The following is a 17,868-nucleotide window of genomic DNA, read 5'->3' as shown; positions in this document are numbered from 1 at the left end:
GGGTAAGATCATCAAGAGTACAAAGGATTGTTGTTATGCCAAGCTCAGGGCACAGACTGTTTGCTGGGGCTTAGATCAGGGAAATTGGATGCCTCCAAAATATTTTGACAATAGAAGCCAAGTGGGAGAGTATGTATGGCTCAGGAGAACCCATCTCCTCTCCTCTTTCTCCTCCTTCTCCTTTCTTCCTCCTTCTTCTCCTCTTTCTTCTCTTTCTCCTCCTCCCCCTCCTTTTCCATCTCCTTCTCCTTTCTTATTCTTCTCTCCCCCTTCTTTGTTTTTTTTTTCAAAAAGCTGGGACAATTTACTTTTGCCTTATGAAGTTTTCATTTTTGATTTCTTGAAATACAACTCTGAAAAAACAGGCTTTTAAAAAGCCTATTGTGTTTTAAATGGAGTTACTTGATTAAGCCTTTAAACCCAAATCATTCTGGCTTTCATTGAATGACCAGCAATAGGCCCAGCTTAAGCCTCTGTGTCTCATTGTTTAGGTTTTAATGGCTTGGTTGGCTGGCTGGTTGATTTGTCCAAAATGACATCACTATGTTAGAGTCAAGTTACAGTGCCTCCAACTATGACTGATCAGACCAATATGAGCTTGGAATACTCTACCACAAGTTGGGCACAAATCACAATACCTTTTCTGACAAGGATCTGCCATGCTGGATGGTCCTGTGCCAGTGTCTCCCATATCCCGCAATCAATTCCAAAGCCCTTAAGAGAAGCCTTAAGAGTGTCCTTGTATTGCTTCTTCTGACCACCATGTGAGCACTTGCCCTGTGTGAGTTCTCCATTGTCTTTTAGGCAAGTGTATGTTTGGTTCATTGAAAATGATAGGGAAATTCAGATGCTGGTAAATGAAAAACAAGAACTCCACAGGGTTTACCAATAGGAGTTTACCAACAATAGTTGATTCATCTCTAAGAAGGCAGCATTTAATTCCATCAAAAGTAAAGTACAAGCAAAGCTTAGAGAGATATGGTATTCTTGGCTCAGTAAGAAGGCAGATGAAATTCAGTTTTATGCTGATAGTAAGGCTATTTATGGGCCGAAAACCTATGGTGCATCTCAACTCAGTGCTGATGGAGCCACATTGATTAGTGATAAGGACATGATCCTAAAGAGATGGGCTGAACACTTCCATAGTGTTCTCAACAGACCATCATAAATCAATGCTGAAGCCATCGACCATTTATCTCAGTTTGAAGTCAATCCTTCCCTTGCAGAAGTTCCAACTGAAGAAGAGGTTTTGAATGCCAGTAGGCTCCTTTCGTGTGGCAAAGCACCTGGTGCTGATTCTATTCCAGCTGAGATTTACAAGATGGGGGGAGGGATCCATTGCTCATACAAAAGCTGACTGAAATTTTCTGGGTTATATGACAAGAGGAAGTTATCCCCCAGGAGTTCAAGGACACCTCCATTGTCCATCTCTATAAAGGTAAAGGAAATAGATTGTCCTGTGACAATCAAAGGAAGTTCTCTCTCTTAGTCATTGCAGGCAAGATTCTTGTAAGAGTCCTCCTTAATGGGCTAATCCTTCCATGACTTAGAAAAAGTGTAAACAGCAATTATTTTCTCTATTTCTGAGAGCCTACCAGATTGATATCTTTAGGATGGTAAATTGAACCATCTTTTGTCTCAATTCTTACCTAGCCCTTAGTCATTTAGCCTCAGACAAATTGAGACCTGGGAAAGAAAAATTTAGAAAGGCCAGAGTCACCCACTGCATCCTGGGCCATGTCCAATTGTCTTGACCTTTGTCTTGCCACTGAACTCTAATGACTCTGGAGGAGAGAGTGAGGCTGATGACTTTGTGCAGCTCTGCCTCACTCAAATTCAATTCACTTGCAAGTCAAGATGTCACCTTCCTGATGTCATTGGTACTCTTCAAGAGCAAAGGATGGACAACAACACCCTTGGCTCTTCACTGTACTGAAACAGCCCTCTCCCAAGTAACCAATGGCTTTTGACTACCAAATCTGATTAGTTCTTTTTTTTCTCAATTCTCATCCTTGCCTACCTTTCTGCAAACTTTGACATTATGGTCACCCACTTCTGGATTCTTACAACTGTCAGGATCACTGAAAAAGAAATATCAAAAATTCTCCTATCTGTATACTTTAAAACTAGAAAAACAGAATTTTCTAACCTATTTTACCAAAAGAAGAGTTCCAATGGATTTTTAACCCACTTGTTAAAAATATTAAAATACAGCAACTTTCAAAATCCTGAGGAGTGTGTGACAACTTCGATTAACATCAGGGAAGTTGGAAATTTGCTAGCCTACAATATGTGGATTTCTTTGTTCACTTGACTATGCTTATTCATTATAAAGGAGAGGGTGAAACATTAGGGTGGAATATGGGCTACTAATATTGTTGCAAAAAAAAAGAGAGAAGAAAAGAAAGTAAATAGCAGAGATGCAACCTTTTTTAATGCACAGAAAAGAACAGAAAGATGTCCTGAGAAGCAGATAAGTAGGACACCTTTGGTGTTAACATGTTGAATTTATTATATCTTTTTTTAAAAGTATATACATAATGGAGATTTGTGGTTTTGTATACAATTTTAACTTTTTTATTTATGGAAATATTTAAACTTGATTTTGTGAAGTTCAGAATAACAAAAAGTTATAAAGTTTAAAAAAAAACTATGAGCTAAATTTCTTCAAAAAAACGTTTACATGACTGCTGGATCTACACATCGTTGAGAGGATCTTTTTCAGATTTGACAACCATTAAAATCAAGTTCTCAAAAAAAATTGAAGGTTTCATTTGGTGTATCACAGTGTTAAATAATGAAGCATGTTCAAATCATATTGTTCTTACTAAATGATGATCATTTTTCAAAATGATATTCTATTGAGAGACCTGTACCATTAATAAAATATTGTTTAAAAATATTTCTTTCTCTTCATCCCTTTTCTTTTCTAGTATAAGTTTCATTATATATATATATATATATATATATATATATGTATATATATATAGTTATTAGTTACAGCAGTACATTTATATAATTTTAAAATAAATATATATATACATGTTGGGAGTTCATACTTTTAAAAAATTATTCATAGTGATGTATAATCAAAAAAGTTTGAAGAACACTGAACTAGATAAGGATGAAGGCCCATCCAGTTCAAAGATTCTATAATTGTGAAACCTGAGACTCATTTCTCTGAGCCTCAGTTTCTCCATCTATAAAGTAGGATTAATAATTCTCATCCTACTGACTTCACAAGACTACTGTTGTGAGAATCAAATAAGACATAAGGCTCAAAGTATAAGTGAAGACTCTGGCAAGGTTGAAAACATCATGGCAACATAAGGAGCCTGAGGATCCATTTCCAGGATAAGGGTTTTCATCATAAGTCCCTGAAGTGAGGACACTTTAAGTTAAAGACAAAATGAAAGCATCATTTAGTTCTTTCATTTTGCTAAGGGTTGGTATTTTCTGGCAACCTTATAATGATTTCACCAAACTGTAGAACATTGCAAATCTTCTCATTGAGAACTGTGACTATTCAAAAGAATTTCATCTATACACACACACACACACACACACACACACACACACACACACACACACACACACACACAGAATTTAAGTGGATAAAGAATGCATATTATCTAGACCTTTTGGGCAACCAGGTGGTACAGTAGATAGAGTATAGGCCTGGAGTCAGGAAGACTCATCTTCCTGAGTTCAAATCTGGCCTCAGACACTTACTAGCTAGGTGACCCTGGGCTAGTCACTTTACTCTGGTTGCCTCAGTTTCCTCATCTACAAAATGAAATGTCAAACCACTCCAATATCTCTGCCAAGAAAACCCCAAAAAGGAATCATGAAGAGTCAGGCACAACTGAAAACTACTGAACAACATTGTCTGGACTACAAAAAGAAGGCACAAAGACACAATTCCTGGTCACTGATTTCAAGTATTTGAAAAAATATTATGTAAAAAAAAAGATTAGACTTGTTCAGTTAAGCCAGATTGGGGACTGAGGGGGAGAAACAGCAGCAGTGGGTAGAAGCCGCAAAGAAGCCAATGTAGGTTTAATATCAGGAAAAAGTCAGCAACAATCAGATCTATCAAAAAGTAGAGTGGACTGCCTTAAGAGGCAGTGGGTTCCCCTTCTTTGAAGGTCTTTTAACAGAGACTGAATGACAAGACACTGGGTATATTAGAGTGAGAATTCCTTATCAGGTAAGATTGGATTAGATGGTAACTGACTTTTCTTCCAATTCTAAAATTCTGTGATGCTATGATTTGTGATTGGCCAGGCAATCCATTAACCTAACCCATCAGCAGCACATCAATCTTAGATTTTCTACAATATTTAGAAAAAAGAAAATTAAAACAACTCAGAGATGTCCCCTTAGACTCCTAAAACTGGCAAGAGTGGTTGAAGTTATTAAAAGTCAAAACTGGGGGAAAAAACAGGCACACCATGATAGAACTTATAAATTGATATGATCTTTTTTGGAAAGCAGTATTCACTTCAATAAACGTTTATTAAGTGCCTACTATGTGGTAAGCACTGGCGATACAAAAAAGAGGCAAAAGACAGTTCCTGCCCTCAAGGAACTTACAGTCGAATAGGGGAGACTACATGCAAAGTATACACACACACACACACACACACATATATAAAGCATATATATATATATATACACACACTATATATAAAGCATATATATATATATATACACATACTATATATAAAGCATATATATATATATATATATATAACATATATATGCAAGTAATATACAGCATAAACAGGAAATAATTAACAGGGAAGGCACTGGAATTAAAAGGGGTCAGGGAAGGCTTGGTGCAGAAAGTAGAACTTTAGCTGGGACTTAAAGGAAGCCAAGGAGGTCAATAGTCAGAGTGGAGGAGGGAGAGCATTCCAAATGTGAAGGACAGGCAGAGAACATACCCATAACCCAGAGATGGAGTGTCTTGTTCCTGGAACAGCCAGGAAGGCAGCGTCATTGGATCTAAGAGTATGTGTCCAGCTTAAGGTGTAAGAAAACTGGAAAGGCCTAGGTTATGAAGGGCTTTGAATGCCAAACAGAACACTTTGTGTTTTATCCGGGAGGGAATATGAAGCCATTGGAGTTTCTTGAGAGTTCAAACTTGTGTTATGGAGAATGGATTGGAGTGGGGAGAGATGAGACAAACAAAAAAAAAAGTTCATATCTGTTGATCCATTGATCCCACTGCTAGGTTTATGCTCCAAGGATATTACTGATAAGAAATAAAAGATCTATTAGTATAAAAATACTGCTAGTCAATCACTAAGTTCTTATTAACATGCTTATTACACCAAGCATTATGTAAACACTAAGGATACAAAGAACTGCAGTATTATTCCTAATAGCAAAAAAAAAACCCTAGAAACAGCCCATGTGTCCAATAATTGAGGAGATGGATAGAAAAATCGTATTATATAAACAAAATGCAATATTTTTGGCCCATAAAATTACGATATGAAAAATGCAAAGAAATATGGAAGATTTGCATGAAGTGATGCAGAATGAATTAAGATGGACCAAAGAAACAATATACACACTGACTAACAACCATGCAACAAATCTGGGCAAATATTCAAAAAGGGGAGGGGAGAATCATTAAGAACAGGGACATGGGAGCAAATATAACTACTTTGTTATTACCTTGATAAATCTAATTTATGCATTTCCAAAAACAAACTGCAAAAACCAGAAATTTACAATTTCAAATACAATTGTTGTGTTGTTCTAGTAAGTGTATTTAAATGTTGATTTGGAATAGAGTGAGGAGGCTTATCTTGTCTCCTCAGAAGCCTCAAGACCTCCAAACCCAGGAGAAGGGCAGGGTGGGGGCAATAAGATATAGTTCCTTTTGTTCGACCAGTGGGGCCAGATTAACTGTAGAAGAGTGATATTGGTACAAACGTCCGCATCTCCAATAACAGCCCAACAGAGCCATAAATTTCGATTAGAGAAAAGCAGGTTGCGGTTGGCAAAGACACATGAAAAAGTTTGTGATTAGCGAACTGTAAAAACAAACATGACGTGCTCATAATTGGACTGTATTTACTGCCCCAGGAAGGCACCGCTGTCAGGCTGCAAAGTGACTTTGAAGGAACTTTTTAAAGGAGAACTACACAACCTCACTCCTTTGCTTACCAAACAGCCATAACCATTATTGATGGCGCTTCTCTAGTGGCAGGTACGGGGAGAGTGAGGCGGTGATTTCTTCCGTGTCAGAACTGTTTTATGGGGCCATATTTTCCTGGCGGATAAGGAGCTCTGCTCATTTACAACATTATCCTGGGTGATTTATGGACTTTCGAAGGACTTACGACATTTCAGCGTTTGAGGCATTTCATTTTACAACAAACCTTGTTCCAATATAATCAATGGAAGGGTTTGCGCTGACCTGGGAGGGGAGGGGCTGGTGGTGTTTATAGCAAAGTCAATAAAAGGAAGAGTGAATGCGGAGAAAGGAACCTCTGGCAGAGAAGAGAGTAGCTTGTAAGTTTCCGGTCAGTGCTTGGAGCCCAGCAGCAACTTGCCAAGTGACCTATTCTGTGTCCTGCTGGCCCATATCCCACCACTGCCACACACCAGAGCCCACCCCTGCCCCCGGCTCCATCCAGCCTGGTGCAGAGAAATGGGAGGAAGGGAAGACTCATCCCAGCTTTATTAAATTTCAGTTGCTGACCAGAGACCACCCTGCGGGCCTCCTTATGGTTTGAAGCTTTTGGATAATATGTTTTCTAATTAAAGCCAAAAGGAAAAAAAAACCCGATTCCCCAAAACAGCTCTATCACTATTTGCTTTTTGGTGGATGGGAAGGGGGTTGGGGGAGTAAAGCCTTTAGAAAAGACAGAAATTACTCGCCATTTACTAACAAAGCGCAATAAAGCAATCGGTCAACGCGCGTTCATTAAGCCAGGAATTTTGTTAAGGTAGATAGTGAGGATATAAAAATAAAAAAAAGGAAGCAGCCCCATCCCTCATGGAATTTACGTTCTCTTCTGAGGAAAGCAACCTGTTCAGGGTAAAGGAGAGAGCCCTCGGTGATTCTAAGGATTCCAAGAAAGAGGGGTGAGAAGGGAGTGTCTTCTAGGCTTGTGGGACTGACTGAGTAGCTCAGAGATGACTTCTAAGGCCCCTTCCATATCTATCATTCTACGATTCTGTGAATGAAACCTCCATGAGCAGCAGCTTAGAGAGTAGTGGAGTGGGATGATCAAGAAATGAGGAACATTTGGGTTCAAGCTCTGCCACTAAGACATAGTAATATGGGAGTAAAATGGTACTCTGAACCTACACAGGCAGGTAAGTTGGCCAGCTGCATTGATGGGGGGAGTTAGGAGGATGAGGTCATAGATCTGGGACTGGAATGTCATTTTACAGCTGAAAGGCGCAGAAGAGGGGGAAGGGGGTTGTTAAGCAGCTTACCTAATGCCACACAAAAACAAGTATCAGAGGAATTGAGTGTAAGCCCCACGATTCTAAGCTAGCTCTCTTTCCAAGGCACCACACTACCTACAACCTCCTCACTACTGAAACTACTAGTCTGGACAAAAAAATGAAGGCTTCATGCAAAGTCCCTGTTGCCCAATGCCATTGTGTCTTGTCCCACCCCAACCACGATTTCTTCAGGTGCTCATTCAAACTCACTGTAGCTGAGCATGTGTTTGGGTCCCATGCCAGTTTGATTTAGTGGAAAGAGAATGAAAGTTGAAGTTAGAAGACACGAGTGGCAGCTCCAGCTCTGCTACCTACTTGGATTTTCTCTCTCTAAGCTTCAGTTACCTCATTTGTACAATAGGGATAGAACTAGAAATCACAACTGCATGAAACATATGTTGAAACTGGATTGATTACAAGAGAAATGTACATGCATGTGGATCTCCTATACCAAGTACAAGAGTTCACAATCCAGGCAGAAGCTTGCATATTTATGAGTTACAACAAGGGATGGGAAGGGAGCTGAAAGGGAGCAGTAGGGGTGGGGGAAAAAATAATCCCTTCCTGAAGGGGAGGAGAAAGGCAAAAGAAAGGGAGGGCAACATGAATAAGTAAGATGGCAAAAACAGCATTCTTTTCCCTTGGGAACTGCTAGCCTATGAAGATATGAAGATCTGCTTATCTACCAAGGGTCCTAGCTACACAAGCAGTTTCTCAGTCTGTTGCAAACCAACTGGTGCCTGTCGTGTAGCTGATTCAACTCCCAAGGACACACAAGGAGTCCAGCTAGGGGTGCAAATAACAAATTATGTCAGCTCAAGGGAGGCTTCTGCTTGACACAGTCAAGGCCTCCTACATCCTCTAGATCCAGTGCTTCTGGAAAACATGGCAACTCAAGAAGACAGATTAAGCTGGTTTCAGAGCAACAGGGATACCTTCAAGGGCTGTGGAAATGAGATAACATCTCAAAATGGATGTCCCATAGACATCTTAAATTCAACATGTCCAAAACTGAATTCATTATCTTTCCTCTCCCCACCCAACCTTAACCTTCCCCTCTTCCTTATTTTCCTTTTACTCTCAATGGTACCACCAAACTTCTACTCACCCAGGCTCACAACCCAGGCGTCGTCCTCAACTCCTTACTTTCTCACCTCCAAAATCCAATCTATTGTCAAGACCTGTCAACTTAATCTTCATAACATCTCTCATATATACCTCCTTCTCTCCTCTGCTACTTCCAACATACCAATGTAAGGCCTCATCACCTCACATTTACACTATTGCAATAGCTTGCTGGTTGTTCTCCCTGCCTCAAGTCTCTTCCCAGTCTAATCCATCCCCCACTCAGCCACCAAAGTGATTTTCCTAAAGCAAAGTTCTAACTGTGTCACCACCACTACCACCACCCCCATTCAGTAAACTCTAGTGGTTCCCTATTGTCTCCAGAATTAAATAAAAAATCCTGTGTTTGTGTTTTAAAACCCAACATAAGCCATATACTTTCTATCTTTCTGGTCTTTTTATACCTAAATTATCTCCAAGTATGCTAGTAACACTGGCCTCCATGCTATTCCACACACAAGATACTCCTAACTCTAGGTCTTTTCACTGGCTGTTCCTAATACCTAGAAGGCTTTTTCTCTTCATCTCCACTTCTCAGACTTCCTGATTTTCTTCACGTCTCAACTAAAATCCCACCTTCTACGAGATGCTTTTCTCCATCTCCCTTAATGCTAGGGCCTTCCCTTTGTGATGGTCAGAAGAAATGATACAAGGACACTCTCAAGGTCTCAAGAACCCTGGAATTGATTGCGCAACATGAGAGACCCTGGCACTGGACTGCTCAGCATGACATGCCCACATCAGAAAAGGTATTGTACTCTATGAGCAAAGCAGAACTGAAATGGCTCAAAAGAAATGTGTAAATTTAAAGAATTCATCCCAAATGTTCACATAGACTATTTGTGCCCAATCCGTGGTAAAGCATTGCAAGCTTATATTGGTCTGATCAGCCACAAACAGACACACTGAAACTTGACTCTAACTTAGTGATGTCATTTTGGGCCTCTTCAAGAATGAAGAACAACAGGGCAGCTAGGTGGCACAGTGGATAGAGTATCAGCCCTGAAGTCAGGAGGATCTGAGTTCAAATGTGGACTCAGACCAAACACTTGACACTTACTAGCTGTGTGACCCTGGGCAAGTCACTTAACCCCAATTGCCTAATTAAAAAACGATGAAGAACAACCAACCATTGTCAATTTATTTTAGATAGATATAGATATAATGTTTGTACATAGCTGTTTGCATGTTAAGTTACGAGCTTCTTGAAGGCAGAGATTTTTGCCTTTCTTTGTATCCCCATAGCTTAGCACAGTTCCTGCCACATAATAAAGGCTTAATAAATGCTTGTTGACTTGACTTGACATATGGAAAGTGCTTTGTAGCCCTCAAATATCTGTCTGAGTGTCAGAAATTTTTTTTATTCTCCTCCATCTTCACAATGCCCACCATTGCTCCATTACTCTTATGATTCACTGTCTTCAATATAGTAACAGAAGCCAAATATCCAGCACCATCAGGTAGGTGGAACTTGGATGATTCCACCTCCTCCCCATCTCTCCAAGAAGCACTAAGGGATTCCATTAAAGGTTTAGAACACCCCAAGCTTCTCCAATGATTTTGTCATGAAATTCTGAAATGAAAAAAAAATTATTTTAATTCACTTTGATTTATAGCAAGGGTTCTTAACCTTGGGTCTGTGCACTTTCTTTTTTCTATCTTGATAATTGTATTTCAACATCATTGGTTTCCTTGGTAAACCTATGCATTTTATTTTAGGCATTTAAAAACATTCTGAGAAGATGGCCATAGGCTTCATCAGACTGACAAAGGAATATATGATACTCAAAAAGGTTAAGAACTCCTGAATTAGAGAATATACAATGCAAAGTGCTTCCATAAGGGAGATGGGAAGAGGAGGAGAGGGTCATGAAGTTAAATAAGCTTATGGCCCCAAAATGCCAACAGTAAGGATTCACAGCAAATGGAACTCATTAGAAGAACCCCTTTCAAGGTTCATCTGGTGCTCTAAGATTGGGATCCAGCTGGAGGAAGGGGTGGTGCTCCATCCTACTTCAGCTAGAAACTTTTTTTTCAACAACCTGAAAAGTGGAAGGGAAGAGAAGCAGGGACTCCACTGTGGACAAATAAAAAAAATAATAATAATGGGGCAAAAGATAGGAGGAGAGGTTGGACCTGTAACTTCATTTATATACTCCCTCTGCCTATGCAAGTTGGCATTTTCTCTGCAACTTATGGTCTAACAGAGTTGCCTAAAGCATCCAACTTTTTTGATGTTGAGACTTTTTTTACTCAAAAATTATTGAGGACTCTCCCAAAAAAATGATTTCATTTATGAGGGTTATAATCTATCAATATTTACCATAATAAAAATTTAAACTGATAAATTTTAAGATACTAATTTATTAATTCATTTTAAAATAAATAATAAACCCATTACATGTTAACATAAACAACTTTTTGTAAAAATTACTCTATTTTTCAAAACAAAAAAAATAGTGAAAAAGTAACATTGTTTTACATATTTTTACAAATCCAGCTGGATTTTCATGTCTGCTTCTGCATTCAATCTGTTATATGTTGCTTTGATTGAAATATATGAAGAAACTCTGGCCTCATACAGATTATATAGTTGAAAAAGAGAAGAATATTTTAATAGGCAAATAACGTCTTAGTATTATTATGAAAGTAATTTTCACCTCGTGGACAATCTGAGAATATCTTGGGACTCCCAGGGATTCATGGACTACACTTTGAGAATCAAAGGCCTAGGGCAATGAGAGATTAAGTGACTTGCCCAGTCTCATGCAGTCAGTATGTATTAGAGGTTGAACTTGAATCCAAGTCTCCTTGGCTTCCACTGAACCACACTGCTTCAGTGAAAAGTCAGTTCACTTTAGCCATGCGATCAGGACATTACGCTTCTTATAGCATTTTTACATCCATCACCTTTTTGGATTATCCATTGACAATGCTCCCCCAATGTATCTAGTAGTATGGAAATGACCCTGGGCTTTCATGGAAAGGCATGGAAAACAACCTTTGGTGAGTCTTACCAGGGGGGCAAAGCTTTGGGCATTGGCTGAATGATATGCTGTGTATCTATTCTCTGAGAGCCAGCTTGACCAGCGAGATCCATCCACTGAGGGCTGGTTACCAGGAAGTGAATTCTTCCACCATAGCAACTCATGCTAAGGATTGGAAAAGATTGGGACCTACATTGATGGAGGTACCCCCAATATCCTGATGAAGTCATGGACCTTTGAAACATCTTGAATCAAAGTGTCTCTTTGAATCTTCCCATCAGCACTGTGAGAGAGGTAGGGCAGAAATTATTTCCATTCTAGAGTTGAAAAAAAATGTGACTCAAGGAAGTAATGTGACTCTCCTGGGGCAAGTAATTGGCAGAGGAAAGACTAGATCCCAGGTCTTCTGGCTGTACCCTACCACCTCTCTGAGTCAATCAACCAGAGTAATTTTTTAAAGTGATAGAGCCACACCTTTTGCAGCATAACTGGTGTTCATATGATGAACTTTGAAAGATCCTGTGAGAACTTGAAGGGACTCAGGAGTCAGAGCATCAGAGAAAAGTTTGGCTCTGGACAGCCCAGTTCTGCTAACTCCTCTGGGCAGTCTTTCCCAATTCCTGTAGCCCACACACAGATCTCTTTATAATCATCACTTGTAGTCTGCAATTACTACATATCTGAACACCCAGTTCTATAATGGTTTTTACTCTTCTTTTGTACACTGTTTCCTTTTTGTCTTTGCATGACTAATATCGCCCATGGTTCCTGGCACATAGTAGGTGCTTGCCAGGAGATTCAATAAAACTAGCACTGGCTTTGGAGTCAGAGGACTTGGTTTTGAATACACCTTTGTCTCTTACTACCTGTTTGACCTTGGGAAAAATCTCTTCACTCCTCTGAGCCTCCGTTTCCTCATCTGTAAGATGGAAGAGAGTAGACTATACAGGCTCTACATATCCATCTCTTGAATTCAGTAAGTCTTTATTAAGCGCCTACAAAGAAAAAGTTGTTTTGATGCTACAGTCCTACTTCCCTGAAAGCACACTAGGGCATAGAGCTAAGTACATAATAGGTACCTGAGATAGGTTAATGCAAACTGAAGTCTCAAGGGAAAAAGAATTGTTGGTCCCTATGAGCAAGGAATTGGATAGGAGCTCAACCCAACTTCTACCTGGATTTAGCCAAGAATACAACTTTCACATGCTCTTCCTCCCTTTCGAGAGGACACTCTTCTTCAGGGCACCTAGACTAAATACACTCATTGCTGACATGCTGGTTTTATGCCAGGATTCTGCATATAGATGAGGAATCCACCTTATTGGCAGGGAGGGAAGATTACCCAGTAAGCGGAAAATGGCCGAACATGTGGTGGCATATGAATGTAATATTATTGTACTCTAAGAAACAAGGAATATAATGAATTCAGAGAAAATGGGAAAACTTATATGAAATGATGTCAAACAAAATAAGTAGTATTACTGTGTGTGTATGTATAAACAATGACTAATAACACCAATGAAAAAAACACAAAAAGACACCTGAATTCCTATGGAAGGTAGCGACCAATATTGTTTTTGGGGAACAGATGACGAATTATGCCTTCCTTCTCCTAATTCAAAAGGAAGGGCCCTATGGCCCTGGAGTATTGCCTGTTGTTCTATGCAGCCACTGAATCTTAACTATTTTTCTATCTGATCACAGAAGATCCTTTGAGGGAAAATCAGGTAATAACTGTGACATAAAATGCAAAAGACCCTTGTCCACCTTCAGGACTCAGGAAGTCATTGAGATTCTCAGAGAAGCTCACAACTTGCAGTTGTCATGGTCTTCCCCTTCTTTTAGAGCCATATGCTCTAAAGGAGCCCCTGGAAAAGTGAGTTTGGTGCTTGGCCAAGGTATTTCATTTTCCCCTTTCCCTGGACTCTGAGAGCCAGGGAAGATAATTATCAATTAAAATGTACAAGTGCTAGTGACACCTAATAACCCTTGCAGGCACAATACAGTCTCTATCTGATGGTGATCAATGAGGCTGATGATTATTTAGCATGTACGTCTCTAAGTATTCCACAACCATTAATTAGTTACGCCTCAGAACCTCTTAGAAAGATGAGTCAGCACATCTTCCAGCTGAGACATAGAAAACCAAGCACCGGCTCAAGGTCACCCAAGAAGTCTGTGGCTTGCATCAGGACAGAGGCTTATGAGCCAGGGTCCTGTGCATGTCAACAAAATGGGGGCTAAGGAAAGCTGATGTGTTGGGCAAAAATTAGTATCTGTCACTAATCATCTAGAGGGCATCAGCCTCTCTCAATGAGACTCTTGTTATTCAGTCACGTCCAACTCTTCATGACCCCTTGGTTGGACCATATTGTCCATGGGGTTTTCTTGGCAAGGATACTGGAGTGGTTTATCATTTCCTTCTTCAGTGGATGAAGACAAACAGGATTAAGTGACTTGCCCAGGGTCACACATTCAGTAAGTGTCTGAAGCCAGATTTTGAACTCAGGTCTTTCTGATTCCAGACCTAGTGCTTTATCCAGAGAACCACCTAGTTGCCTCCTCTCAATAAGGCTACTGGTAGGAAATTTATAAAAATAATCCAAACCCAAGTTTCCAATCTTCTTATAATTTGCTCCCTTCCATGAACTCTGTTTCAGCTCTACCAGTCTATTTGCTGTTCCTCCCATATGACGCTCCATCCCTAGAGTCCATGTGTCCGCAACACCTGGGAAACTCTATCTCCTCCCCTCTGCGTCTTGGTTTTCCCAGCTTCTTTCAAGACTCAGCACAAATTCCACTTGCTTTAGGAGGCCAACCTCAGTTTCCTCAGCTGCTTCCTTGGCTCAGATTATCTTTCATTTACTTTGCTTCTGAACTTCCTCCTTTCTGGGTAGACTGCTCTGGGCCTCCCTATGCTATGTAAAGGTCTCCTTGCTCCATCCTGGATCTGCGACCAGGGATTGGGTAGTGATTGACTGACACCCGTCCCTGTTGTGATGCCTCAGTGTGGGTCTGAGGGTACCCTGGTGTGAGTCTGGGACCTTCTTTTGTACTGGTATGCCACCTTTCCTGGGCAGCTAAGTAGCACAGTGGATAGAGCCCCAGCCCTGGAATCAGGAGGACCTGAGTTCAAATGCTGTTAATTAATTAATTAATTATGTTTATCGATTATATATAATTCATTAGATATTATTATTAATTATATATAATAATTATAATTAATAATAAATATGCTAATATAAATAATAAATAATTAATATTGATGCTAAGTGCCTCAATTCCTCATCTGTAAAATGAGAAAGAAATGGGAAAACCCCTCCAGTATCTTCACCAAGAAAACCCCAAATGGAGTCACAGACATGACTGAAATGACACAACAAAAATAACACAGCCTTTACCAAGGTGCTGAAGTGTTCCTCACTTGTGCTCCTGCCCAGACCCTGTCCGCAGTGTCCTCTCTGTCTGTCTCCCTATGCTGACCTGGGCCAGACAAAGGACTTACTCTGACTTTCTCCATCAAGATTCCATCTCATGCATTTTATAGATCTATTTGGAGGAGCTGTGGACAAGAAATAAGCTGCATCGCTTCTTTCTACTCCACTGTCTTGGCTCTGCCCCCTTCTATTTATTTTGTATATGTCTTTTACAAATCTGATTATTTACATCTTATCCCTCACTAAAATATAAATTCCTTTAGGGTAAGGTCCACTTTTTACCTTTCTTTGTGTTTCTAAGCACAGCTCTTGGGACTCATGGTAAAGCTTAATAAATGTTCGTTGACTGACTAGGTGATCTCTAGGCTGGTGTTCCTTAAATTTGCCCTTACGCTGTGACCATAGAGCTCAGTGTGCTTGCAGGTTGGATAAGAAGAAAGCAAGCTGAAATATTACTTGAGATCTACCACTCTTAATGAGTAAGGTAACTCTGGAGAGTCTGATTACCCAACTGGCTTTCAATGTATGTCTGTGTGTGTCCTAGGGGAGACTCCTGTACATTCTTTTGTGTTATGGGATCTTAGAGTTGGACAATTAAAAGTCTGTGACACAAAGTCATGCTTGATACATACTCGATAACACTTTCTGAGGCCCTCCCTTTTCTCTTGGACAGTTGTTCTTGTCAAAGAAGTCTTGGGACCCTGAGAAGCAGGCCAGTAGATACTGGAATATTTAGCTCCCACAGCAGAGACTCTTCTGAAAACCAGACCTGGTTTCAAATACTGCCTCAGACCATAGTTATATGACTCAGAACAAGTCACTGAACCTCTCTCTACCTCAATTTCCTTATCAATAAAATGAAGTGGTTGGATTCTATGGTATAAGATCCCTTCCAGCTCAAATTCTGTGATTCTATTATGAAGGAACTGGACCAGGTGACTCCTAAGGTTGCTTCTAATGCTAATTCTATGATCCTACATGCCTAGGTAGTTCTGCAATGTTGTATATGTGACACATTACCTTAGAGCACATTATCAATTTCCCAACCACTCCCTCCCCCTCACATTGGCATGCTGGGTCCAAAGAGTACAGCTACTACTCATCCTCCTCACAATGTAGTCTTGGAGGGTTAGGAGGTGGTTTTCATTTTTTGCCCAATTAATAGTATTTTATTTTTCCCAATTACATGTAAAGAGAGCTTTCAACATTCAGTTTTATAAGGTTTTGAGTTCCAATTTTTTTTCTCCCTCCCTCTCTCCCCTCTCCCCAAGACAGTATGCAATCTTACACAGGTTGCACATATATAATCATATTAAACATATTTCTACATTAGCCATGTTGTAAAGAAGAGTCAGGACCAAAGGGAAAAATCATGAGAAAGAAAACAAAAGAGAAAGAAAATTGTATGCTTTGATCTGCATTCAGACTCCATAATTATTTCTCTGGATGTGAATAGCATTTTCTACCATAAATCTTTTGGAATTGTCTTAGATCATTACATTGTTGAGAAGAACTAAGTCTATCAAAGTTGGTCATCACACAATGTTGCTGTTACTGTGTACAATGTTCTCCTGGTTCTGCTCACTTCACTCAGCATCAGTTCATGTCAGTCTTTGCAGGTTTTTCTGAAATCTACCTGCTTATCATTTCTTATATTGCAATAGTATTCCATTACATTCATATACCACAACTTATTCAGTCATTCCCCAACTGATGGGTATCCCCCTCAATTTCCCATTCTTTGCCACTACAAGAAAAGCTGCTATAATTTTTGTACATGTGGGTCCTTTTCCCTTTTTTAATGATCTCTTTGGGATACAGACCTAGTAGTGGTAATGCTGGATCAAAGGGTATGCACAGTTTTATAGCCCTTTGGACATAGTTCCAAATTGCTCTCCAGAATGGTTGGATCGGTTCACAACTAGGAGGTGGTTTTCTAATACTATAACTAATGAGCCCCCACTAATGTGTTTTCCTCCATGATTAACAGTGAAATTAATGTCAGCCAGACTTAACTAGCTTTTAGAAATCTGTATTCACTAAAGTGATATAGCTGGTATAAAACATTCCCTCCTCCCCCCTCCAAAAATAAAAATATGTGACACACTCTCCTACAGGTGCATACAGAGTCTAGGGGAAAGTGGGCTCAAGCTTACAGAGTACTTGTCGCAAAGGGGTAACATAGATCCTGAGTTCCCTTTTGCTGGAATCTTTAAAATGTTCCTCTTAAGTACCATATAGCTTTCCTGCAGGATTCCTTACAGAGGTCTGAATCTGCCTTTCTTAACTATATCCAGCCTGAAGATACTGCCATCAGCTTCTGCCTTCTGGGGAATGTCACTAGAACACCAATGAAAACAATCCAAATCCTCTGAATAAGGATCCAGGGGGACAAGGGAAGAGGAGAAAGCTTAGCCTGTCAAGTTATCCTCCTTCCCACCAAGCAATTGTTTCTCAGGGGTCATTTTCTCTGTGCTTGCCACTCATTCCAAATCTCCTGCATTCTGAACTGGTTCTGGTTTTATACAAGCCCCCAGGACATGATCAAGTCCATCAACTAATCAGAAAAGATTTTTCTTTAACATCCTTCCAATTCTTTCAATGGCTTTCAGGGACTTTTAAATTTTACTCTAAAGTCTTTGATTGCTTAATTGAGATGTGTCTTCCTCTGACTAACAATATCTGGGTGACAATTTATTGCTTACTTTAAGTGAGAAGGGATAATTGACTAACAGATTCAAAGACCCCCTCACCTAGTCACAAACAAATCAAATATTTTTTTAAAAATCTAACATTATCTTAGATAAGCCAAAGAAGCTGCATTTAAATACTGACTAGCCTTG

The sequence above is a fragment of the Phascolarctos cinereus genome, unplaced genomic scaffold, assembly GCF_003287225.1.
Source record: "Phascolarctos cinereus isolate Bilbo 61053 unplaced genomic scaffold, phaCin_HiC Scaffold_2;HRSCAF=192, whole genome shotgun sequence".
Lineage (NCBI taxonomy): Eukaryota > Metazoa > Chordata > Mammalia > Diprotodontia > Phascolarctidae > Phascolarctos > Phascolarctos cinereus.
Note: the sequence above shows the minus strand (reverse complement) of the source record.